Here is a 26,125-nt window from a genome sequence, read left to right as displayed (position 1 = left end):
TACATCCCCACTAAACTATTATAAGAATTCAGTTCCCCTTTTGCCTAGTGGTTATCATGAAATATTTCCTGATATAAGATAGTTATCTCTAAAATTTAGCAACCAAAATATTTACAAAGGAAATGATAAAGGGCTGCCAGAACCCAAGAATAAAAGCATTTTAACCTTATCATTAAGAAGAAAAAAGGTTATCATAAATAAGAGTCCTCATCCCTAAACAACATTGTGTTCCATAGTCTAATGTTCATTCTGTGATCTTATTGTGTCATTCTTACCCTAACAAAGAAAATCATGACTAAAAGGTAAAACAATAGTTTCCCCCCTCCCAGGGTGGGGGTGGTGGTAACCGGGTATCAAACTCAGGGGCACTCAACCATTGAGCCACATCCCCAGCCCTATTTTTTGTATTTTATTTTAGAGACAGGGTCTTACTGAGTTCCTATCACCTAACTATTGTTGAGGCTGGCTTTGGACATGCAATCCTCCTGCCTCAGCCTCCCAAGCTGATAGGATTACAGGCATATGCCACCACTCCTGGCAATAATAGGTTTTTGTTTGCTTGTTAACTTGTTTTTTATTTTTTATTTTTTCAGTCATTGATGGACCTTTATTTTATTTATTTATATGTGATTCTGAGAATCAAACCCAGTGCCTCACATATGCTAGGCAAGGGCTTTGACACTGAGCAACAACCCCAGCCCAGGTTTTTGATAGTATGTTCACATACTATGTATGAGAAAATATTATTATATTATTATTTTTGCTTCATATGTTAAGTAGTTCTCCCAAATGGATATATAAGATCAATGCTTCTCAAACTTTAATATTCTTACAAGTTACTTGAAATCTTAAGATTAATCTTCTACAATCGATCAGGAGACTGAGATTCTGTTTTTTTGTTTTTTTTTTAACAAGCCCAGGTCATGTTGATGCTTTTGGCCTTCGGACTACAATTTGAGCAACAAGCTCCTAGATTAAAAAGTATCTGTACTATGCATTGATTAGCATTTAAGTCAGAAAAAAAAGTCAGTGTTAAAAGTCAAGGCTCAAATATTATTCCATGGAAAGCAGTAGAATTTTCTATATATTTAATCCCAGATGAACAGCTGCATACTTTTAATAGCACTACCACTTATTTACTGTTTCTATTCTAAAGTGACTATAATAATAGCCCTTCAATTAGAGAGCTTTTTCAGTAATAGAATCAGCTTTTCTTATAGTGGTAGTTTTATTAAACTAATAACTGTTAGCATGAAGACACCATTACTGTAAATTATATTTATAATTATGGCACTAAATATACTCAGGCTGCATGCAATTATTAGAAATTTCTAACATAATCATTTACTTCTCCTGTAGCCCTCTTCCTATCACATAGACTCTGTGAACTTGTGTTAGTAGTGTATGCAAGCCTTTATAGGTAGCTATTTTCCTGTATCCCATACAATTATTCAAAATGATGCATGGTCTGTCCAAAAACCAGTGTCACTAGCTGCAAGAATTGTTAATTAGAATTTCCTCCCCATTGTATACTTCCCACAATCTGGGTTGGTTCATTGTGTAATTTACTGTCTAGGTATACATTGGTTTTAAGGGAGGCAGAGAATAAAGAAAAGTTCATATAAGAAATATACACATTAAATATTGATGCATAACTAACACCCTAAATTGCAGTGGCTTCAATGGTAAGCCATCAATTATCACTTCTGTTGGGTCATCAGGGGTGATTAGTTAAGATTTGACAGCTTGGCTGAGGTGGCTTTGCTCCACATGTATATCATGCAACTCCTCTAAGCCCATGCTCTCCCTTGGCAATGGCCTCTTTGAAGCCTCCACTGATCACTTCTGCAGCATTACATTGGCCAAAAAGGAATCATACATACAATCTCTACTCACCCTACTTATGGTAAAACCAAAGCAAGTCACATGGCCAATCTCAACATAAATGCAGCAGAGCAGTTTCACCTCCCATGCAAGTGAAAGGCAATCAGTGATCATTTCAGAATGACAATTGATTTTGCCAAAGACAGATCCTCTTTATGCATATAAATTCAAGTAATATCTAAAATCTGTGTTAGCTATTTTCACAACAAACTAAAATAGCCTCAGCTTTATTTAGCTAAATTAGAAGCATTGAATTGCTTGGTTTCTTTTAGAATCCTAGGGTTTTATAGAAAATGAGAAATTTTGATTCTAATAGTCACCCTAAAGTATTTTTTTCATTTTGATGCTGAATACTACTAGTCACACATAAGGGTTTAAGTTCCAAATTCTTGGTAACTAAAACCTTAGACAAGATGTTTATAGAGGAGTCATGATCACGTTGGGAAGGGCATCCACTCAACCACAAAAACATTCATCAAAGTTTTCCTCATAACTTTTGTTGTGGCTGTGCAGAAAAACATAACATCCTTCCAGCTTTGTAGTTCTTAAAATATTAGCAGAAAAATGAATAATCTCTTCATTACAGGATAGTAGGTCCTATATATCAGTTGTGCCTGTTCTAACAGGGAATGAGTTCAACCATCTGACAGAAGAGGGCATGCTAATCTTGAAGGATGAGGGGTCAAAAAATTAAAAAAAAAACAACACTGGAATAGAAGGATTAGGCATTCTGAGTAGAGATGACACCATGCTGCATCCAGAGAGCCATAAGCAATGGCACAGAAATGTTGCTTATGTCTGGTACCTTCTGTCCAATATCCCATGACCAAAGATACTAGAGGTAAGCCTATAGCCTCATTGAGATGCAAGAAGAAGACAGAATTTACTGAAACTATGAAACTAAGTCAGTATCTTTGAGGGGTGTGCTTTATAGTTGTAATTGGAATCAATGTTGGGTTGAGAATAAAATAGTCATCAGTCAGAGCCACTCAAGCCTGACAACCACCTATGAGCAATGTTAGTCTGATTCACGATGGAAGAAAATGGAGCTACAGAGTCCAAGAATCCCAGTGTAATAGAAACAGTTCCATCAGCTCCATTAATAGACATGTTCTCTCCTCTCCTACCTGGGCACCAAATAGGCTGCATTTCCCAATATCCCTTGTAGTCAGAAGGTCATGTCCTGGTCAAGGGACGATGAACAGAAATGGTATAACCTATCTGTAGTCCCAGTCCAACCACTGATGGAATGAGGAAGATTCCAAAGCCAGGAGGAGAGCAGAAAGGAAAAATAGAAGGAGTTGAGGTCCCTGAATAACTTTGAGAAGAAGAAAACTGTTGGAAATGAGCTTTAATTGTGACAATTTGATCTGGGAGTTGTTTCTTAACATTATATTAATCTACACTGATCCATAAAAGCAGAAATTCTAAGTTCAATTGTCATTCTCTTTCTCCAACTTCAGAAATATTGCAGGGCTATGCATATGGGAATTTCTTATGCTTCTGAGCCTTTCAGAGATGTGGGATATAGAATAGGATTTCAGAGAGAAAACCCAAGTGGAGAGAAAATGGCAGGTGGAGACTGGGGGTCATAAGGTGGCATTTTCACTCTGCAAAGGAAACATTTAATGTACTCATGTGGTTCATATTCATAACCTTGCAGTTTCATCATTCATTGGCTTATTCACATATTTGTTCATTCAGTACTTATTGGATGTTTACTGCAACATGCCGGCAATAGACCTGCTGAGGTTGCAAAGTGAGCAGAAGCAGACACACAAGGTCTTGCCTTCTGATCAGCTCAGAGTTTGGAGAGTGAGATATTATAACTATGGTGAATACTGCAAAGGTGGAATAGAGAATGTGTTAGTGAAATTAGTATAGAGGGAGGAAAATACAGAGGAAGCTCTTCTGAGGAAGAGACTTGGAGCTCCGATCTGATAGAAGAGTAAAAGTAAACTAGATGATTTCTCCATTCTCTATAATTGCCTAGTGATTTATTTTCTAGGGTAGATATACTAGGAGCTAAATACAGAACTCTACAACTCCACCCCAGAAACAAATCAATCACCAAAATGACATGCCAATATTTGTCTTGCTTTCCCCCACCCAAATCCTCATATGAACATTAATTTTATATGCCTATACACTCACATAGCTGAATACCAAGATAATATTAGGACATAATTTAATAAATTCTGAAGAAAACTTAACTTTTACATTTCTGTCTTTTAAATTTTTAATTAATCTTTGATCTGATACATTGTTGGAGATGCCTGAACCATAATGGGTAAAAATATGTGCTATTAGGTCGGAACCATTATTTGATGCATCTTCATTCTGATTTAGTCTATTTAACATAATCTCCTTTTTAAAGCATTAATGCTTCAGGGTCCATGTTTTAGTCAAGAAAGAATTGCATTTTCTCAAACCTGGCACTCACAGAAAAAAGCTACTTAGAAATCACACTTAAGTGTTAGTGATAAGAAAATTCCCTTTAGGGGCCATTAGCACTTTACCCGTGGAAAAACTGTTGGTAGTTCTCAACTTTTTAACTCTACAGAGGCAAAAACTGTTGAAAAGTCCTTGGTGAGACTAAGATTTGGTGAAGCAGAAGCAGTTTATTTTGAAATCCTATTTTAGGAATTTCAGAATATCTTATTGGTTAATTAAAGGTTAGCATTCTTATTACTGCCTTATGATTTATCAACAATTGGATAAATCATATAATTAACTTCTATCTGACTATTTTTCTCCCAGTTACCTAGATCTGACTATTTTTGGTTTTTTCTTTTCTTTCTTTTTTGGAAGTTTACGTAATTTTATTTAAACATACACACACAAAATAAATGCACGCATGACCTGTCTATTCATTTTTTTCACTGCATAGCTGGGCATCAAGATTGATGACTCTGATGGCCAGCGGGCTGCTCTTTCCACAATGGCTTTGCGGTTCTTGGAGGAAACATTGTGAGCAATCTCAACACAGTAAGATTTGTTCCAGCTTCTTGACATTGTGGACCAGGAAGTTCTGGAAGCCACTGGGCAGCATATGCTTTGTTTTCTTATTGCTCCCATAACCAGTGTTGGGCATCAAGATCTGGGCCTTGAATCTTCTCTGCACCCTGTTGTCAATACCTCTGGTTTTATGCCAGTTGTGCTTAATTTTGACATATCGGTCTTACTGGTGCTGGATAAACTTCTTGGTCCTCTTTTTGTTGATTTTGGGCTTCATGGGAGGTCTGAGGGCAGCCGTGATGCCAAATACAGATGATGGCCACTTCCATAGGCAGTGCCAAAGAAGAAGAGCTGTTTTTGGTTTTGTTTTTTCTGTATTAACCTTTTTTGTAAGATTGGATCCATGATCCAAGCAAGAACCTACATATCTCTTCCTAATAATACTTTATTAAGTAACAATCTATCTTCAGTAAAACGCATAAATGTTAAGTGTGAAGACCTCTGACAAATATGTAAATTCATTCAACAACCATCCAGATGAAGGTATGAAATATTATTGTCCCAAGATGTTCAGTCCAGCCCTATTACAGCTAAAGGCAATTACTATCTAATTTCTATGACTATACATAACTTCTTTCTCAAACTTGCTATCACTAGAATCATACAGTAGATAGTCTTTGATGTCTAGTTTCGTTTCATTTAAAATCCATGCATTTTAAATCATTTCTGGAGTACTAAAGATGTCCTAGGACTTCTGTAACTATTGCATGAATGTACAACTTCATCCATCTAAACAGGGGCAGGATTAAGGAATACTTGTTACCCTGAAAGTTTCTAGTTACAACAAAGTATTGCTCTATACAGGTACTATGTAAAGTTAGCTACGGAATTCCTATGAAAACCAGCCTTAGGCAAATTAAAAATAGAAATAAAATTGCAGGCATGAAAGATATGTCTAACCTTATAAACAAGCTCATCATCTTAGCTACTTTTCAATTGTAAAAGGAAAAACCTAATTATAAATGATTCTCATCCATTTATTTAGGCTGCTCCCTGAAGGGCCAATTCTAGGTGATTCTTCATTAACCATGTATCAGTTATTTGTCCTTGAATTTCAAAAATTCTTTTTTTCCATAATTTTTGTTAATCCAATAGGCCCTTCTCATTTGTACAAAATAGTAAGGTGTCAATTAATTTGTGGAATTTTGGATATTCATCTTAAGGCTTATGCAAAGGAAGAAAGAAAAGGTAAAAGCACTGAGGGTTCACTATGGCTTGATGGTCCAAGATACTTTATTTTACATTAATAAATTATATCCTTTCAATGAATAGTGGTCCATAGAATCAAGTACATCCAGAGGAATACTATGCCAGTTCAAATGCATTGGTACTTAAGCATGAACCACAGTGAAAGTTTACTTCTATTATTTTACTACTAAAAGAGATCCATAAAGAGTGTGTGCTTTTACAGAACAGTCCATGTGAGTTTGTTGTATTTCTAATATGCCTTGTTCTGTTAACTTTAAAATTCATTGATTCTAAGTGGCCTCTCTGTTTATGTAGCAAATAATAATGGAGAAAGGCTCACAAATACTAGGGCATGCAGCATTCTAATTTCTGGGATGTTAAAATATGAAAGAATGTGTCTTAGAATGAAGGAAATTTGTTGCTTGTATGATACTGGGAATCCTAGAAATCAGGAATATATCTGAGAATCAATCATTTGAAAGAAGAGAAGCAGCCAGGGCTCAGAATACTTAATATATTCAATCAAAGTCTTTTGCAACAAATTTAGGAAAATAAGATGCTCAAAGACTCAGCTGATCTGGACCAACACTGACAATCAAAAAGAAAGGGAAACCCATAAAATCCTCAAGGAAAGGTTGGCATTGTGTTTTCAGCCACACAGAAACCAGAGTCCAGGAGGCAAAATATGTTCTCTTTTTTCCCTAACACAGATATTCTTAATTGTAGCAGATGTGATTGGTGTCCTGCCTAGATCGCCAACTGCCATAGGTACTGGTATTAAGGTTCCAACCTGAAAATATCTCTAGGAGATTGTCCTTGAGAGATAGGAGTCACCTGTTCCCATATGGTAAGGAGAAACTTATATAAGCAGAGAATCTGATCTGGTGATATAGAACTCAAGCCCCCCACCCCCCACCCCACCACCCCTCCTCAATGCTAGACATTGTGAGATGCAAATTAGATTCCAGAATTCCTCTTGCAATCAAGTGGAGACTGCTGGTCAAGTGAGCCTACATCTTGATTTTCCTTCCTTCCTTACAGATTTCTCCTAAAAACCCTAACTCAATAAATCTATCTGTAAGAATCCCCATCTCCAGCTTTTCTAGGGAGCCAAACATGAGACACCCATTCTATCAATGCTGCCATGCTCACCTTGCTGGCCTGCTGGTCTTCTCCCAGACTCCATCAGGTGGACAAAAACCCTTGCGTATGCACCACCAAAGTCCAAAGCCTGTTCTTATTACAGTGCTTTGTGTTCCATACTTTTTCCACTGGACACATGTGGACAAAGCAGAATGCAAGTCCTTTTCCTTGTAACCTAGAAGAGTCAAATTAAAGAAATTGCTTTTAAAATAATGAAACAATCTCCTGTATATGGAAAGCAGACACTGCCAAATTTTCAGTAGAAGTCTTTGAAAACAGTGACATTAAAATTCTTAACCACATTGAGTAAAATAAAAATAGATTTTAAAAAAATGTTATTTAAACCACAAAAAAGGTAAAAAAAAAAGTCCACCTCTGTACAATATTCTAAACACAAGAATATAATTAAGATTGGAATATGAAATGAAGACTCATGTTTATTTGAGATTGATTGATTGATTGATTGACTTATGTTGATACAGGGAATTGAACCCAGGAGTGCTTTACACACTAAGATATAGCCCTAGTCTATTTTATTTTATTTTGAGACTGAGTCTCACTAAGTTTCTTGGACCTTTGCTCAGTTACTGAGGCTGGTCACTAACTTGTAATCCTCGTGCCTCCGCCTCCTGAGTTGCTGGGATTACAGGCGTACACCATCATGCCTGGTTTATACTCATTTATTGAGGCAAGAAAGTTAGGGGCTTCTGCTTATGTAATGAAGATTGCTCAAATCAAAGCCAATCATGCTGGCATTTTTAAACTGACTGAAATGCATAAGCCAAGCTATCACATGGAATGTTGGCTATAGAGCATGGTTTGTGGTCCTCAAAGGAATAAGCAGTTGAGGATGAAATCACCAAAGAAGCCCTAACAGTTCAGAACTTTAAAAGAGCCATATCCTTGGACATAATGGGGAGGTCTGATTATCTCACTATTGCTCATTCATATCTAATCTGTCTTCCATTCAGTGTTTATACAGAGTGCCTACTCTGTCCCAGGTACTAACAGAGGCACCAGGGATGGTGTGTGGAAGAGGAGAGAGAAGCCTCAAGAAGCTTGGGTTTCAGTGAGAATTCAAAAGAAAGATGAGCAAACCCATGGAACAAAAATTAGATTGAAGAGGAATTTTTGAAAATGATCCCAATCATAGGAAATGTGTATATGCACATTTGCAGGTGGGCATACACACACAGAAAGAAAGAAAAAGAGGGGCCACCCTAAAAGGGGATAGGGGGAGGAAAAGCACACAATCATGAACAAAGAGCATAGAATAATATGAAGGTTTGATTGAAAGTCTCAGGAAAATGTGAGTTGTAGCAAGTGGTGGGCCACAGAGATGATATCAATGGAATATCATTTGGGTGTTAAGCTTACAGTTTTAAATTCACTGAAAGAGGACAAATGGAATTTACTGGGAGTCTAGCACGTCAACACCTTTTTATATTTAGATCAATATACAGTGGCTGGAAGGAGATGCTTGTACCTGAGTGTTTATAGTGCCACCTGGAGCCTCAATGCTAGAGAGGTGCCCCTTGAGACAGAGGAAGCAACTAAGAACCACACCCCCAGTGGCCCACATGTGGAGCACACTTTAGATGGAATCAACAGGGCAGTGTTGGTACTCAGGATTTCCTGATTATTAACTCAATAATAATTTAATTTCCGAATTAATTTTAAAACGTCCAAAATCTTCCAACATGTTTTTCAATGTTTAGTGTCAAAGTTGAAAAATAAAAGTGACAGCAATAAAACAAAATTATAAGGGAAAAAAACCTCTATTCCTTTCAATGCCTTTCATATCCAAAAAAGCAAAACAGTATTGTATTCATATATATCAATCACAACTATAATATTCTATGACCTAATATTAGAGAGTACACTTAATGAAAGATATTTAGATATTTATATGGCTTCCAGCAATTCAGAAAATTCAGTAACTCCATTCTGTTCAGCAGTTATGACTCTTGTTTCCCCTCCTTAAATACAAATCAAGATTAGACTAACACTTCAATGTGGTTTTGTCTTCTCAAGGTCATGTTTGGCCAAGAGTATCTGTCAGGGTTTCTCCCCCTACCCTCCTTTTCAAAGCAGGTACCTGTGATCTGATTAAATATTTATAAGTGTGGGTAAGTAGTTAAACAGAGCAGAAGTAGACCCTTAGCGACAAACTCCAGGGGTCCACTAGATGATACAGGATGTTGGAATCTGAAAACTTTTCTTTGACTGGATTTAAAAGCCAGAGTTGGTTTGTTTGGTCTAAGTCAGTGTTGCTTTCTAAGATTTATTCATTGAGGTTCAGAAGTCATCTAAAAATACTCTGAGTAATTCATGGGTTCTCCCTTTTCTCTAGAGAGAGCTTCACTGTTTGTCCCCTGGGTTTGGAATACAGAAGAGGGAGACACTGACTGGGATGTTTTACTGCTGGGGTTAGGGACATCACAGCAGCTGCTTATTTATTTATTTATATGTATTCATTATAATGTATTTTATTTATTTATTATATGTATTCATTATAATGTATTTTATTTATTTATTTATTATATGTATTCATTAACATTTAGTATTTATAAGCATTGTCTAGGTTGGCCTTTATTGGGGGTTGAAATGTCATAAATATTTGTCTTTATGGTAATATTCAAGTTAATGTGATTTTGGTGTCAAGAAGGCCAAGTTCAGTTAGTAAGTCTCAATTGGGCTGCTTAGTTTCCCAGGCACCTTTGGGGACTTGTTAGGAACATGTAGAGAGGTATGAGCACAGGTTAAATGTCCAACCACTTGCTTTCAGAAGAAAAAAAGTTAAAATATTAAAAGCAATCATGATTGGCAGCCTATATCCCTTCAGTTGCTTTTCCAAAGCCTTCCAATATTCCAAATGAAGCAGTTGACAATGACATTTATGTAAAGGGAGAAAAAAAAGTCATTTTTCAATCTCAGATTGAACGGAGGTGGATGGAGAGGAAAAGATGAATTCATTATAAAATACTATATACACACACAACTATATGAATATATATGTAAATGATAAAAGAAGTTAATTCCTGACCAATTATAGAAGAAGCTTAACCTTGGCAGAAATGCATTCTATTTAATTATAATTAGTACTAAGCATTTGTAAACATTTTCTAGGTTTGCCTTTATTGGAGATTGACGTCATAAATATTTGTCTTCATGGTAATATTCTAGTTAATTTGATTTTGGTGTTGATAAGGCTAAGTTCAGGTAATCGGTCTCAATTAGACAGCTTAGTTTCACACTAAAAAATTATAATGAAGGGACACAATTTACTCCAACTGTAATTGATTGACTCATGCCTTTGGGCACAGAGAGATCTTCAAAAACAGACCTCAGGGAGACCATGCCACATAGACACTAGGAAAATTGATTCCATTTTCACATGTCCCTCCCCAACAATCAGGGGCATTGCTGTCAAATGGACAGTAGAACTTTAAAGGCAAACCACCTCTGTACTATCCATAAATAATTTCTAAATTAAAAGAGTTAAATTCAGAAAATTACATAAAAAATGAGCAAAAATGAACTTGTCATTTTGCATGGGGGCTAGAGAAGAATGCAGAGTTTTCAGTGGATTACTGCCCCCTTTAAGCTGTTAGGATACTTTTCTGCTTCTCATAGGTTGACTATTTCCACTAACTTTTTTTCTGAAGTATCAGTATGTTTACTTGAAGCCTTGTGTTACTATTAATGGTCACCCTGAAAGAAAGCCAACATAGTAGTTACTTTGGAATGAGATAATAACCAGCATAAGGTATCTGAATGCTTCAGAGATACTGTAAATATTTTGTATTGAGATCTGGGTGGAGGTACCCTACTGTGTTACATTTGTAACCCTTTATTGACTTATGATTTATATACATACATTTCTACTTTTGTGGGGATTGTACTCAGGGTCACTCAACCACTGAGCCACATCCCCAGCCCTGTTTTGTATATTATTTAGAGAAAGGGTTTCACAGAGTTGCTTAGCACCTTGCCATTGCTGAGACTGACTTTGAACTTAAAATCCTCCAGTCTCAGGTTCCGGAGCTGCTGGGATTACAGGTGTGCACCACATTGTGGGCCAGTTCTACTTCTTTTATACTTCTTTTTTTTTTAAGTTTAGGAAAGAGGTTTATTAAAAACATTGGATTCCTATACTTATTCCCATAGACCTGAAATTTTATATGAGCACTGACTACCTATAGTATTCCTTTTCCTGATGATGTTTCTTTGATGCATGTTTTTATCAAATGTATCTAATTTGATGTTTCTTTGAAACAGTGTTACCATTTTCCTAGACCTTGTTTCTGCAGTATAAAATCTAGTGTCAACTTCCTATGTCTGAGATGACTTAATGTCTTCCTTCCATTTGGGATTTAAAAAAGAATTTAGATTAAACGGTTTCTATGCTTCTTCCAGCTGTGTTTGACAGTAAGTCCTGGCTTTTACATACCTTTCCATCATCCTTTGCTGGGCAGCAGACATCCCAGTTGCCTTCCAGTAGAATAAAATGTCCAATGTAAGCACTGTCTTTACTCACAAGATACTTTTTGAATCCATGTGGTGTTTCCAGAATTGCCTGCTCCATTTATTACATTCTATACAACTTTGTATTTTAATGTCTTGGGGTATTGATTGCATTTTAATGAAAAAATGGCCCAGATTAGCAGTAATACAGCCAGCTGTGGGCTGCGATGTTAATATACACCTACTGTTTCAATTTGCTGGAAAAGCTGATAATGATGGAAGAGCACCGTTGATTCCGAAAACCATGCCTGGCAATTACATCTGTCATCAAGTCGGCTCTTGACCCTTCAGCTCTAGCAGCTTGCCTTCAGCGTTTATGAAAAAGAGAGAAAGGCAGGGCCAGTACAAGCATCTCCTGCTGCTTATATAGATTTTATCTGGTGATTGAACATTTGAAATCTGAAAGCACTAATATACAGGAGTAGTTAAAGCCTGGGCCATGGTGTCAAACCCAACAAGATGATGTTACCCATAGCAAGAGGATATGAGACAGGGCTGGATGATGTCAGATACACCAGCAAAGAGCATGATGTCAGACATATCTGGATACACATTCTGGTTCATCCATGCCAGTCTTGTGAGATTTGGCAAGGTAAATACATAACTCTCAGTCTGAGATTTCTTATACCAGAAAAGGTATAATTATATCTGTCTTATTGCATTATTAAAGATAATAAATGAGACAATGTATGTAGACACACCTTAAGTCACACCTGGTGTGCTTCCTTGATGGTCATTGTTTCTTATATATCTGCTTCAGTTTATTTTCTTTCCGATCAAACATTAAGATTGGCCAGGCACAGTGGCATACTTCTGTAATCCTAGCGGCTCAGGAGGCTAAGGCAGGAGGATTAGAAATTCAAAGCCAGCCTCAACAAAAAGCAAGGTGCTTATTAACTCAGTGAGACCCTGTCTCTAAATAAAACACAAAATGGGGCTGGGGATGTGGCTCAGTGGCCAAGTGCCCCTGAGTTCAACCCCCAGTACCTCCCCCCCCAAAAAAAAAAGAAAAATTAAGATTGGACATGGAATAAAAGTTTTATTTTGTCTTTTAAAACTTACTCAAGAAAATATGTACGTATATACTATATGATTGTGCTTACATGAAACTTAAATACAAGTATAATCCTTGTACTGGTTCTCTTTGTGAGGCATGATAAAATATGAAATAGACTTGGTGTTTCTACATTTTGAAATTGTTCTTTTTTTGATCTGGGCCATAACTGTTGGATTTGGAATGAGTAAAACTTTATTGAACTGTATATCTAAGATCTATGCACGTTATTGTAACTGTGTTATAACTCAACAAAAAAGACCTTAAAAATAGTAATATTTCTCAAATTTCATAAGGAGATATAAACTAGTACAGGCTTCTATGAAATTGAAAGTCATGATAATATTCAGTAATCCAACCCTTAGTTTCTCAATGAAATAGTCCAACAGCAGAAATATTCCAGTATCAGATAAAAATATTTGCATGAGAGTGCTCATTGCAGCATTTCATATAAAAAGCAACATTGAAAACAATATAAATTGAATGTTGAATAATTACATAGTTGATAATGCATCAATTCCAGAATTATAATGCCACTAAAAATAACTATGCAGAATGGTTTGGCCATTTTAGAAGACTCCTTGGGGATGTTTTATAAAGCCAAATATATATTGGTCCTATGACCCAGCAATTCTGGCTTGGGATTTCTATCTCTATATATGAATTCCCACAAAGATTTGTACATCAGTGCTCACAGCAGCCTTATTCATAACAGCTAAAAACTGGAAGCAATTCAAATGTCTATCAGTAGGAGAGTGGATAAATAAACAGTGGCATATTCATATAATGTGATACTACTGAGCAATTACCACAACATGAATAACTCTCAAGACAACAAATGCAATGAAAGAAGCCAGACACAAAAGCTTATGCATATTGTAAATGATCACATGAACCATGCAGCTCCATTCATGTGAAATTCCAGAAGAGGCAAAATTAGTCTATGGTGATAAATACTAGAGGAGTAATTACCTTTGGTAGGAAAGGAAGAAATTGGTGATGGCAGTTGTCTTCACGTGGTTTGGCAGGATGTACAGCAACCATCTTGTGACATTGAGGATCTGCCCAATTAAACTAAAAATGTCAGTCTTAAAATTGTTGAATCGGTGAACCAATCCCTAGACCCACTACTTCTTTTCTTCTTATGTAAAAGAAGGTAAAGCAGTAAAGAAGGTATGTTCAACTTAACTATAGCTGATAACAGCATTTAAGAGATGATTCAGAGAAAGGCTATTTAGGAGTTACTAAGAAGAGCTGCAGGAATTCCAGAAGCCTCCTTTCCCTTCCACTTGCATTGTCAAAGTGATGGACCTGGAAGGGAGGCTAGCATTCATAGAAAATCACATTAAGCCCAAAGAGGTTATATGTCTAAATCAAGGATATGTGTGATCAAAATTAGATAATATACATTCAATTCCCCGTCTCATTTTATGAGAAATAAAAAAGGATAAAATACTTGTGATGATTCCCAGACAAATAGAAAAAGTTGTCTCTTTTTTAATGCTCAAAGGGCATAAAGTATAGAATGAAAAGATTTGAGGAGAAGCTACTAAGAATAAGATGTTTGGACAGTGACAAGAGAGTGGTACATACCAGTGTCCTAATGATCTCACTGTGGGCAGGGAGGTGGTTTGCTCTGCCAGGCCCTTCAGTATCAGGTGTCAGTCATCTCTCAAAATCACATGCTTGATATTGTTACATTTTATTGAATTTTTAAATTTATTTACACTTGTGCTATATCAATAAGTGTCTATGATACATTTTGGATCAGGTTGTAATAGCTGGGTATCGTGACACATTCCTGTTGTCCCAGTTACTCATAAGGTAGAAGTGGGAGGATCTCTTTTAAACCCCTGACCAGCCTTGACAAAAAAAATGAACCATGTTTAGAGAGAGAGAGAGAGAGAGAGAAATTTATATAAATCTGTATTAATTTCATGGTTGCATATAATTATGCCCATGTATTATTTTCCAAAAGAGTAAATCATGTACAAAATATTTTAATGAAATTATTAATACTTGCATGGATCTACGTGAGGTAGACAATTTTAATTTTCTCCCAAGCTATTTCAGATGTGTTTTACTTCTCCCCCTCAAAGAAGGTATGAACAGCAACACTTCCCCCACAACCAACATATGCCCAAGGAACACTTGTAGGAAATTTAAATAGCTTTGTCACCTCTTGGGATATGTTTTTTTCAAATAAGGAAAAGTTTCATCTTTTAAGGAAATGCCAACCCTATGACATCCAACTAGTTATTGACAGAATTTGTGGTCACTTTCTTACTAGTATCTGAATGAATGAGAACTGGATGGCTATCTTGTTGGTTGTTAATGCTATTTTATTTATTTTATCAATGGTTAACATATGCATTTTATTGCAATCATAGAATTCAAGAGGAACAAATATACCAGTCTACCTCACACACTTCCTGTCCAATTGTCCTGTTCCCTTCCTTGGAAATAACAATTTTATGTGGTTCAACATGAAAATGTTATGAAATGCTAGATAGTGAGAAGCCGCTTCTTATCCATACCTTTCATCCAACCTGTTACTTCCCCTCAAACAATGCTCTTAATTTTGCATTCACTTTAAAATATATTATTTTGAACATATCCACATACTTAATTTAATATTCATTTTTTAAATTTTTTAGATGTCAATGAACCTTTATTTGTATTTATTTATATGCAGTGCTAAGAATCAAACCCAGTGCCTCACACATGCTAGGCAAGTGCTCTACCACTGAGCCACTTCCCAGCCCTAATTTCATATTCTTTATCATGTTTTCATACCAGTGTTACCATGCTGTACATTTATTTTCACAAACAATGTTTTCAAGGCCTTTGCATATCCCTTCATAAAGAACTTCAGGAATCTTTTGTTTGTATAGTTCCATTGAATTCCCACTGCATGGAAGAATCACATAGTGATAGTCCCTTAATGATAAGATTTAAAATGTTTCCACTATTTAACTATGATAAATAGTGCTGCAGTGACTGACCTTCTGTGTATATTATTATGCTTGTGTGGAGCTGTTTTTGCAGTATTCATAGGAAAGATGCTTGGGGAATTGTAGCAGATATTGTCAACTTACTCTCTGTAGAGCAAATCTATGGTAACAAAAGATGTTATCAGAATTCTCAATACTCCCTTTACACCCTTCCCAAAACTCATTTCACCACTGTTCCCCATCCCCAAAAGAAGTAAGCACAATGCTGAAACCTCACTTATGATCTTTTTTCCTTATGATTCCCCTGAATATATATATATCTATATCTATACCTCCAAACTGTGTGTATGTGTGTGTGTGTATATATATATATATATATATATATATATATATATATCATAATATAGATAGAATATATATATATATACATATATAACTGAATATATATACATATATAACTGAATATATATACCTATACCACACACACACACATATCTCCCTAAATAGCATATTATTTTTGAACACTTGGAAGTGGAAACATACTGTATAGATTCTTCTATAATTTACTTCTTCATCAGAGCATCATGTTTTGAGATCATCCATGCTGATGCCTAGAATGGTAGTGTTTTCATTTTCACATGCATGGTGTATTATTGTGAGAAGGCACTGTAATTCCTGGATCCATTCTAGTGATAGGCATTCTTGTGCTAATTATTTTTTTATATTTTCAATAATCTTGTTATGAACATTCTTGTCAATGTCCCCCCAATGCACCTTATTTCAAGAGTTCTGTAACTCCTGGAGTATAACTAAGAATAAAATTTTAGAGTTTTGTGCTATGGGTATTTTCAACCTAGTAATGTAATTATTAAGTGTTTTCTTAAGAAGTAGTACTACTTTATCTCCCCAGGAAAACAGATGATTGTTGTCAGTCCACATCCTTGCTAAGAAATAGAGGTGTCAAGTTTTCAATCAAGTGAATACAAATCATGTATGACTGATTTTTTTTACTTATAATCTGGTTAAAATGTGCACTTGAGTGAGTCTAACAAAGTTGAGCATCTTTGCAGATGTTCATTCAGATCTTTACTTCTTTGCATCATCAATTCAAATGTCTATCCTTTATTTGATTTTACTATTTATCTTTTTATTCTTTCTTATTAACTCAAACAGTGTTCCTTATACTACATTCTGGAACAAGGTGATTCCCAGTTGTATTTATATACCCTGAAATTAGATGCAACCTTCCCAATTTCAAGCCTATTTTACTTCCTAATATAAAGATTCAAGGCCATTTCTTTTTAAGTCTCATTTTAACTTTGTCTTACAAATGTTGGCACTTAGAATGTCTACTATAATTGATACTTAAATATATCCTGATTTCCATAATTTTCTATTTTTTGACCCATGAATCACTTAATAATGTGTGATTTTGTATTTGTAAAATAATGGGGAATGTCTTGTCACTTTTTAATTATTAATTTAAATTCAACTGCAGTGTCATCAGAGACTATTCAGCATAATACCAGTACAGTTAATTTTAAATTCTGATTAGTTTTATTGCTAATATGGGGTCAGATTTTACAAATGTTCACATGTTCAAATATAATATATATTCTCCACTAAATTAGAATAATAAATGGTATTTTTGATTCTTCTAAGCTTCACCATTGAACCCATCAATTAAAAAGAGTATGATTTGTCTATTACTAACATAATTACACCCAGTTTTTATATTCAGAAATGGGAGTATGAAGTTTTATCCAACTGCTTTTCTAGATACCAAGTTCTAGCAATAGCTTTTTCTTTGTTATGGCCATTTTACAACATACCCAATTATTATCTTGTTGTTTACTAGTATCTTTCTATCATATTCCATTGATCTGTCTTTTTATGCAACAACAGAAGTTTTGATTGGGTTATAACCAGTAATGAAAATGAAAACTGAATCCTGATATAACAATATACTGATAGACCCTAGTCAGAAAATTGAAGGAGATCCACAGAGAGAGAATTTAGAAAAATGAATAGGGTTGTGGTCTTTTTGCGTAAAGGAGACATTGCATATAAGAAATGCAAATGTAAATCTCAACAGAGGGAAGTACACATTGTTAGCTATTATTTAAACCCATGTAAGCAAAGACTGTAATGCTTTGCTTTGTAAAAGACATCATATTAAGGAGATAAATGTCATATTAAATTATACTTGCAATGCTTACCCATGTCTCCAGAGAAAAGGGTGAATATAGTTAATTCACATGTTACACTGTTGTTACCATAGCCTAAACCAACTAGATTAAATAGATTTATTTTTTGACTAAAAGTAACAAGACTTAATGATTGCAATTGGAGTGTGCATGTGTGTGTGTGTGTGTGTGTGTGTGTACATGTGCTTAACACACTATCTGCTAATAAATTAAACCAACCTCCTATGTTAGTACACACAAGCTCTTCTCCATGATGTGTGGAGCTCCTATAAATTAAAGCTAATTTATAAAATTTCAGCAGTGCTTCCTCCACCCCTATACTTCCCATCCTATGCATTACAAAAATTAATTCTGGCCACTCCAGATGTAGCAAGGGGAGAGGTATAATACAAGTAATTTACTGAAATTTTATATTTTCCAATATACATATATGAAAAAATATATACATATACTTAAAATATTGTGATGATGTTGTATCAGAAACATATGTTTATATATAGTGAAGTACATTTATGTACTGATGATGTTCTGTATATAACTAAATATGTAAATATATATAATTGAAGATATGTTATATGAGAAGCAAAATCATGCCCACTCATCCAAGATTTTAGGAACTATTAATTATTTAAAACATAAATAATTTTGCTTTACATCTTTTGTTTTTATTTCTCTTGATAATATAAAAACTAGAAGAAGAAAATGGCATAATCAGCAATGTCAAAATAGTAGCAAGTTTAATACTGAAATCTGATCTCCTGAGCTCTGTTTAAGTTAATACCCAAAGCCCAAGTAATAGGTAAGTTAGGTATGAAAAGGGCTATTACCTTTTCTAGGACATTAATATTCTGTTTCCTATCTTGGTCTAAAATTAGAGTCTTATTTGCCAATGCAATATGTTTTATGAGCCAGTTCTATGTTGCCTGCATTTTGAGAGTATTTCTATTTAAATGAAACAAAATGAACATTTAAATGGGAAGCCCATTGAATTCTTCTGAGCTGTTGGAAATATCAAATGCTTCAGCAAGAAAGCAGTTTTATCAGTTACTAAGTGCATAGGCACTGCATAATCTTGCCCATTAAAAGCCAGGTCAGGTACATGTTTGGTTGCTAGGCAGCTGCTGGGGAAGCAGTTCCTTCCAGACCTATGACTTATGTCACCTGCATTTCATGCCAACCTCTCCACACTTCCCAGGTTGTTACTGGAGAGGTTCTCATGTTCTTCTCTTTGTTTTTTTTTTTTATTTCTCAGTCGTAAGCACTGCATTTGTTTGTCAGCTTTTATCAGGGACATTTCTGGAAGCTAAAAAATGATAGACTTATATTAACTGGTTCTGAAGATTCACATTAAACAGACAGAGCAAAGACATAAAGCCATCTGTGGAATTTAAGACATAAAGCCCTTTGTGGAATTTAAGAGTGTGGATGAGAATATATTAGGATTACAGGGCAAGCCCTATTGTACCTCCATTTTCACAGAATTGGTTTAAAACACTTTCAAAGAGAATAAATGGGACAGCTGAGAGGGAGGGAAGAAAAGGAGGAAAATAGGGACCTGGGAAGGAAAAAAAAAAGAAAGCTGGCAGGCAAGAATAAAGAAAGAAAGAGAGGGAGGGATGATGGAATATGGAAAGAGGGAGAAAGAGGTGGATGGAAGGAGGGAATTCACTTTTTGTCATCTTTAAAAAACATTATAGATGGATGTGAACTCTTACTGGATATTCCTTATGTGATAGACATTTTATGAAATGTTTATTTACCTCTTCGGCTACCTGAACTATTTCCCCAGCACGTATAAATCTTACCTGTCTGATGGTTTTTAACTTCAGCCCCTGACCCTGGAGTAGGCTTGGAGTGAGGGGGAAGTCTGTAGGCGGGGCTTGCGGGGCTCTGAAGGGCAAAGCCTGCTGGATTCCCCCTCCCTGACCTTGGACATTATGGAACTGATATAAAACACCAGCAGGTAATGTTTTCACCCATCTGGGAAAGAGGGTCCATAGCTCTCTTTCCAAGAGAGGGCATGTTGACAACAGGCATCAGACAACAAAAAGAAAAAAAGAAAGAAAAAAAAAACATCTTACTTTTATTCTACTGCAAACAAAAAAATTCCTGAGATCTTTGATTCTTTTTGGAAGGTAGAAAGGGGATGAATGAGGCTTTCAAGGAGATGACAAAAGGAACAGAGGACTCCAATTAATTGTCCATCCTGACAGGTTTAGATACAGGCTGGGAAGCCTGGTGTGTCTTCTTCCATATTCATGAACCACAAAAAAGCACAGGAAGCCTGCAGCTTTCTCACACTAGCAAGTGAAGTATGTCGAAACAGTTTTACTTCTAGCTTTCTTAATTCAAATTTAGACCTGCCCTGTGAAGGGCTGAACCATGCAGAAAAACAACAATCTAGAATGATATCTTTAAGTCTCTTCACCTGATCCGTTGAAATAGAGCAATTCTATTCTGAAATTAAATTTTTTAAATAATTTTTAAATTAAACAAAGAAGATAGAATGAATTAGAACTTTATTTCAGACTATTTTATATCAGGGTAGATTCTTAGAAAATAAAGTTCATTACCAAAATAGATTGTTTTAATTATAAGATTCTAAGTATATTATATAACTGAAATATACTCTATTGTTATAATTAAGTCTATTATTTTAATATAGTGAATATATCTGAGCCTACAGTTCATATGTGTTGCCCTACATTTCAGATGACTGCGGGCCTCTTGGGGAAGAAATTTAAGCAGAATATGTCAAAAGCCATGTCAATGCTATTCCCTTTAACATAATAATTCCATTTCTAAAGGAAAAAAATTGAATAAGACCCTAGGCATACAAAATGTGTTTCAATCATAATGATAAAAAGGAAATAATTTGGCAACCAGGAAAGGGGACTGACTAGGCAGTTGCTCTCAGTGTGGGGAGCAATTTTGCACCACCCGCCCCACAATCAGGAGACAAATGGCAAAGTATCTTACAACAAAGAATTATCCAGCCCAAAATGTCAAGAATTCCAAGCTTCAAAAACTTCATTGGAGTTGTTAGCATATACTGATTCAACAAAAAAATGTGCAGTCTTTTTGTTTGTTTGGTTTTGGTGGTGGGATTAAACCTAGGGGTGCTTAGCCACTGAGCAACATTCCGAGTCCTTTTTATTTTTTGTTTTAAGAAAGGATCTCTCAAAGTTGCTTAGGGCCTCTCTAGGTTGCTGAGGCTGGTTTTGAACTTGCAATCCTCCTGTCTCCGCTTCTCAAGCCTCTGGTATTAAAGACATGTGTCATGACACCCAGCTAAAATGTGTAGTCTTTAAAGCTCAATTTATAAAGGCTAGGTTTCAACATGGAAAATTATTTGATACACTTAAAAGAAAATAGCAGGATACAAAATTATATATAGATTTTATATATATATAATTAGATTAGATTGACCCTGAATTTAGTGAAAGTTAATTTGCAGTATCTCTCATTTACACAAGCCCCTTCCAAAGACTCTTCAGGTGTAGCCATTGTTCCTTATCTTTATAGATTTTGTATTTCATATGGGTTTGCTGGGCTCTGCTGGATGGTTCTCATTTGGGACCTTTCACATGGCTGCAGTAAGATAAAGGTTGGAACTGAAGTCATCTAAGACTCACTGGGCCAGACATTATGAATGATCATCACTCACAAGTCTGGTGTCTCAGTGCTCCTGATAGGCCCCGCTGGATAGCAGCATAGCCTGAACACAACAGCTCAGCACTCCAGGAGGCAAGAAACAGAAAGTGCCAGTACACTTAGCAGCTAGATCCCAAACAGGAAGAACATCCCTTTTGCTGTAGGCAATGATTTAATACAGTCCCAAGCCAGCCAAAATGAACCCCCTGGAGGAACAGAACCCTTCTCTACATGGGAGTGCTATGCATTTAGAGCAAAGGAAGGGCTTGTTGGTGGCTGTCTTTAAACATGGACTATGAAAGCAAGAGACATTTGAATTCCAGGACTACTATAAGATAGGTAAGGTCAGAGTTATAAAGCAGGAACCTTTCCTAGAAATTCAGATGTATTGAATCTGCCTCCTTCCAGAAGGACATGGTCATGTTACTGAAAGTCATAGGCCCATGGACAGCAAGTGTGTGGAATTCAAAAGGCCTCTTCCGTAAGTCCAAGTTTCTTCAGGAAAGCACTCAGGATTGGGGATTAACCTCAACCAATACCAAACTTCCATTCCTATTTCTCACTAAGTGTAGATGGTCCATATTCTGAACCATCTTTGTCTTTAGCAATCCTAACCACACACATTTCTCTTTTCTCAAAGTAAGGTCCTTACCACTAGTAAATGACTTCCACAGCCCTTCACCATTTACCCCTCTACTAATCCATTCTGCACTTAAGGCTGGGTTATACTTTCATAGGAGAAAAACTTTGAAAGTTTTTGGGTCTTCAAAAAGGAAGATGGGAGAGCCTTACATAGGAATTCTTTCCTCTAAGTGTTTAGTGGTACAACAGGAGAAGGAATTTTGACTGGTGAATATCATAGATTATGTATGCAGAGTGATATTCTATGTGGGATTGAATGACATGCTTAAACTAATGATGTCAAGACATAGTCATGCCTATGGCATGCAGAACTTCTGGATAAAAAAAAAATGAATATTTCTGACAAGCAGCAGTAGGATATTAAAGGTCATGAGTAGCACTTTGCCAATTAGAATGCTCTAAAAATGGACTACCCTAAAATTCTCTAGTATAATTTTCTATTATGAAAATCAAGAAGATCAGTGACACTTACCTTAAATTTCAAATATTTACTATTGAAAGTATTTTGTGCATTTTTAAAATAGGTAATTACTAGTATCTAGATTGCAATTTTAAAAATTACAAACTACATTATATTGAAAAATGTGCCCCAAGATATTTACCCTTTCAGGATTGTGGAGTGCTTCATAGAGCAAATAAAAAAGCAAATGAAGCAGAACTCCCTAGAGGCCACTGAAATCAGCATTGAATTAATCCGGGTTGTTGACTAGTGTCCTCCTTGGCCAAATATCTAAATTCTTATTCTATTTCTAAATACAAGAGTGAATGACCAAGACTGTTATTTGCATTAGGGGATTAATAATCTGTGGATTTAGTTAATCTTACTTCTGATTGATTAGCAAATAGTCAAGATAATTAATAAGATATGCACATGTGTTATAAAATAGATATTTGCAAATATCAGTTCAGAAGGACATTCTCAAAAAAAATCTACTCCATATGATGCCATTCCACTTATTGATTCTTGGTTTTATTTCTTGAGCTTTAGGAGTCTTATTGAGATAGTTGGTACCAGTTGTTAATATATTGGAGTCTTGATCTTATGTTTTATTTAGCAGTTACAGTGGTTTTGGTCTAATTCCTACATCTTTGATCCACTTTGAGTGGAGTATTATTGTGTGTGTGTGTGTGTGTGTGTGTGTGTGTGTAAAATGGGCAATAGAGATCTAGTCTCATTCTTCTATATTTGAATATCCAGTTCTCCCAGCCTTTGTTTAAAAGGCAATATTTTCTCCAACATATCTTTAAGGTACCTTTGAACAGGATCAGATGACTATGTCTGTGTGGATTGTTCTTCGTGTCTTACTCTATTCTACGTGTCTTCATGTCTGTTTTGATGCCAACACCATGCTATTTTTGTAACTATATCTCAGTACAATTTTGAGATCTGATATTGTGATACCTCCAGCATCACTCTTATTGTTCAGTTTTGCTTTGGCTACTCTGGATCTTTTATTCTTCCATATGAATTTTAGGACCATTTTTTCTAGTTGCGTGAAGAATGTCTTTGATATTTTAATAGGTATTGCATTGAATTTGTAGCTCACTTTTGGTGATGTGGTCATTTTGACAATAATAATTCTGTCTATCTAAGGATAAGTGGGGTGGCTTCAAATTAAAAGGCTGCTATGCAAAAAAAAGGAAACAAGAGCTTGAAGAGAGATTCTACAGAATGGGAGGAAAAATCTTTACCAGCTACTCTTCTGATAGGTGATTAATATCCAGAATATATAAAGAACTAAAAAATATTAACACCAAATAAAACAAATAACCCAATCAATACATGGACAAATTATCTAAACAAGTATTTCTCAACAGAATAAACACAAATGGCCAGTAAATACATGAAAAAATGTTCAACATCCGTAGCAATTGGGGAAATACAAATCAAAACCACACCGAGATTGCATTGCACTCTAGAATGGAAATCCTCAAGAATGCAAATAACAATAAATTCTGGTGAAGATGTGGGAGAAAGGTAACTCATATGTTGTCAGTTTGACTGCAAAGTGGTATGACTACTTCAGAAAGTAGTATGCATATTCTTCAAGATTAAGAATGAAACTACCATATGACCCAGGTATCCCACTCCTTGGTATTTATCCAAGAGATCTAAAAGCAGCATACTCTAGTAATACATGCATACCAACATTTATAACAGCACAATTTACAATAGTCAAGCTATGTGACTAGCCTCAATGCCTGTCAATAATTAAATAGGTAAGAAAAATATGATATATATAATAGAATTTTATTCATTCATAAAGAAGAATGAAATTATTTCATCTGGGGGTACATTTGAGAAACCAGACTTAGAAAGTCAAAAGTGGAATGTTTTCTCATAGGTGGAAGCTAGAGAGAAATAAGGAATTTTTTGAAAGGGGGCTGTCTATGAAAATAGGAGGGAGAACAATGGAGTAGAGAAAGGAGATAGAGAAGGGAGGAGGGATGGGAAAGGTGAGCAACTGTGTAATGAAACTGCCCAAATTATTCTATGTGCATGTGTGAATGGATCACAATGAATTCTACCTTTATGTATCATTATAATGCACCAATTAAAAACCAATAAAAGAAAGAATATCAATAGAGCAGAAGAAGGGAATCAGGGAAAAGAAGGAGGAGAGGGAAAGGAGAAGTACTAGAAGTTGAAGTGGAGCAAATTGTTATATGAATTTATGAATATGTCAAAGTGTGCCCCACTATTATGTATAACTATGATGCAACAATAGAAACGTTTAAAAATACACTCATTGGAAGCATGCCAGGATTCCGTGAGACTTAGCCAGTATTTGTTTAGCATTATTTTATTTTCTTTATGCTAACTTTCTCTGACACATTACCCTTTATGTCAAAGATACCAATCTACCCTATTTCTTGATTATCAAGGTATTATGTTCCAATATCTGTGAATTGAGAATAAGATAATAAATTTCTTCACCATATTTTCTCTAAAATAAGTTATCAAATTCTTTGACCATACCCTTAATTCTCATTTTTAGTTCATTATAGCTAGAGAAGAAGTGGAATTTAGGATTAATATGAACTATTTCTCCATAGCAAATGGGGCCATTTGTAAGAGTGCTAGGACCTGATGTTGTGAAGATTCTAAAGTAAAGAAATGCTCTGGGGAAAATAAAATCATGGCGTTTGCAGGTAAATGGATGGCACTGGAGAAGATAATGCTAACTGAAGTTAGCCAATCCCCCCCAAAACACAAATGCCAAATGTTTTCTCTGATATAAGGAGGCTGACTCATAGTAGGGTAGAGACGGGGAGTATGGGAGGAATAGATGAATTCTAGATAGGGCAGAGGTATGGGGGGAAAGGGAGGGGGCAGGGATTAGCAAGGATGGTGGAATCTGATAGACATCATTATCCAAAGTACATGTATGAAGACACGAATTGGTGTCAACATGCTTTATATACAACCAAAGATAGTGAAACAGGTGGTATCACTATACCAGATCTTAAACTAATACTACAGAGCAATAGTAACAAAAACAGCATTGTACTGGCACCAAAACAAGCTGGTGGACCAATGGTTCAGGATAGAGGACACAGAGACTAACCCGCAAAAATACAACTACCTTATATGAGACAAAGGTGCTAAAAGCATGCACTGGCGAAAGGGTAGCATCTTCAACAAATAGTGTTGGGGAAACTGGAAATCCATATGCAACAAAATGAAATTGAATCCCTATCTCTCACCATGCACAAAAGTTAACTCAAAATGGATCAAGGATCTAGGAATTAAACCAGAGACTCTGCATCTAATAGAAGAAAAAGTAGGCCCTCATCTCCATCACGTGGGGCTAGGCCCCAATTTCCTTAATAAGACACCTATAGCACAAGAA

The 26,125-nt window shown here is 35.6% G+C and overlaps 1 protein-coding gene and 1 pseudogene across 3 annotated transcripts in view; one reads left to right on the top strand and one right to left on the bottom strand.

The window, feature by feature from the left end:
• Plcb1 (phospholipase C beta 1) overlaps positions 1 to 26,125 on the top strand; it is a 722,370-nt gene that overhangs the window by 357,536 nt on the left and 338,709 nt on the right. The gene's annotated exons all lie outside the window — the stretch shown is intronic.
• On the bottom strand, positions 4,751 to 7,181 carry LOC124085683 (large ribosomal subunit protein eL32-like; annotated as a pseudogene).

This window comes from Marmota monax, unplaced genomic scaffold, assembly GCF_021218885.2.
Source record: "Marmota monax isolate L192 unplaced genomic scaffold, Marmota_monax_Labrador192_F-V1.1 WCK01_AAM20220418_F8-fsc00014, whole genome shotgun sequence".
In the NCBI taxonomy this organism is placed as follows: Eukaryota; Metazoa; Chordata; class Mammalia; order Rodentia; family Sciuridae; genus Marmota; species Marmota monax.
This window is presented reverse-complemented; position numbering and strand designations above follow the sequence as displayed.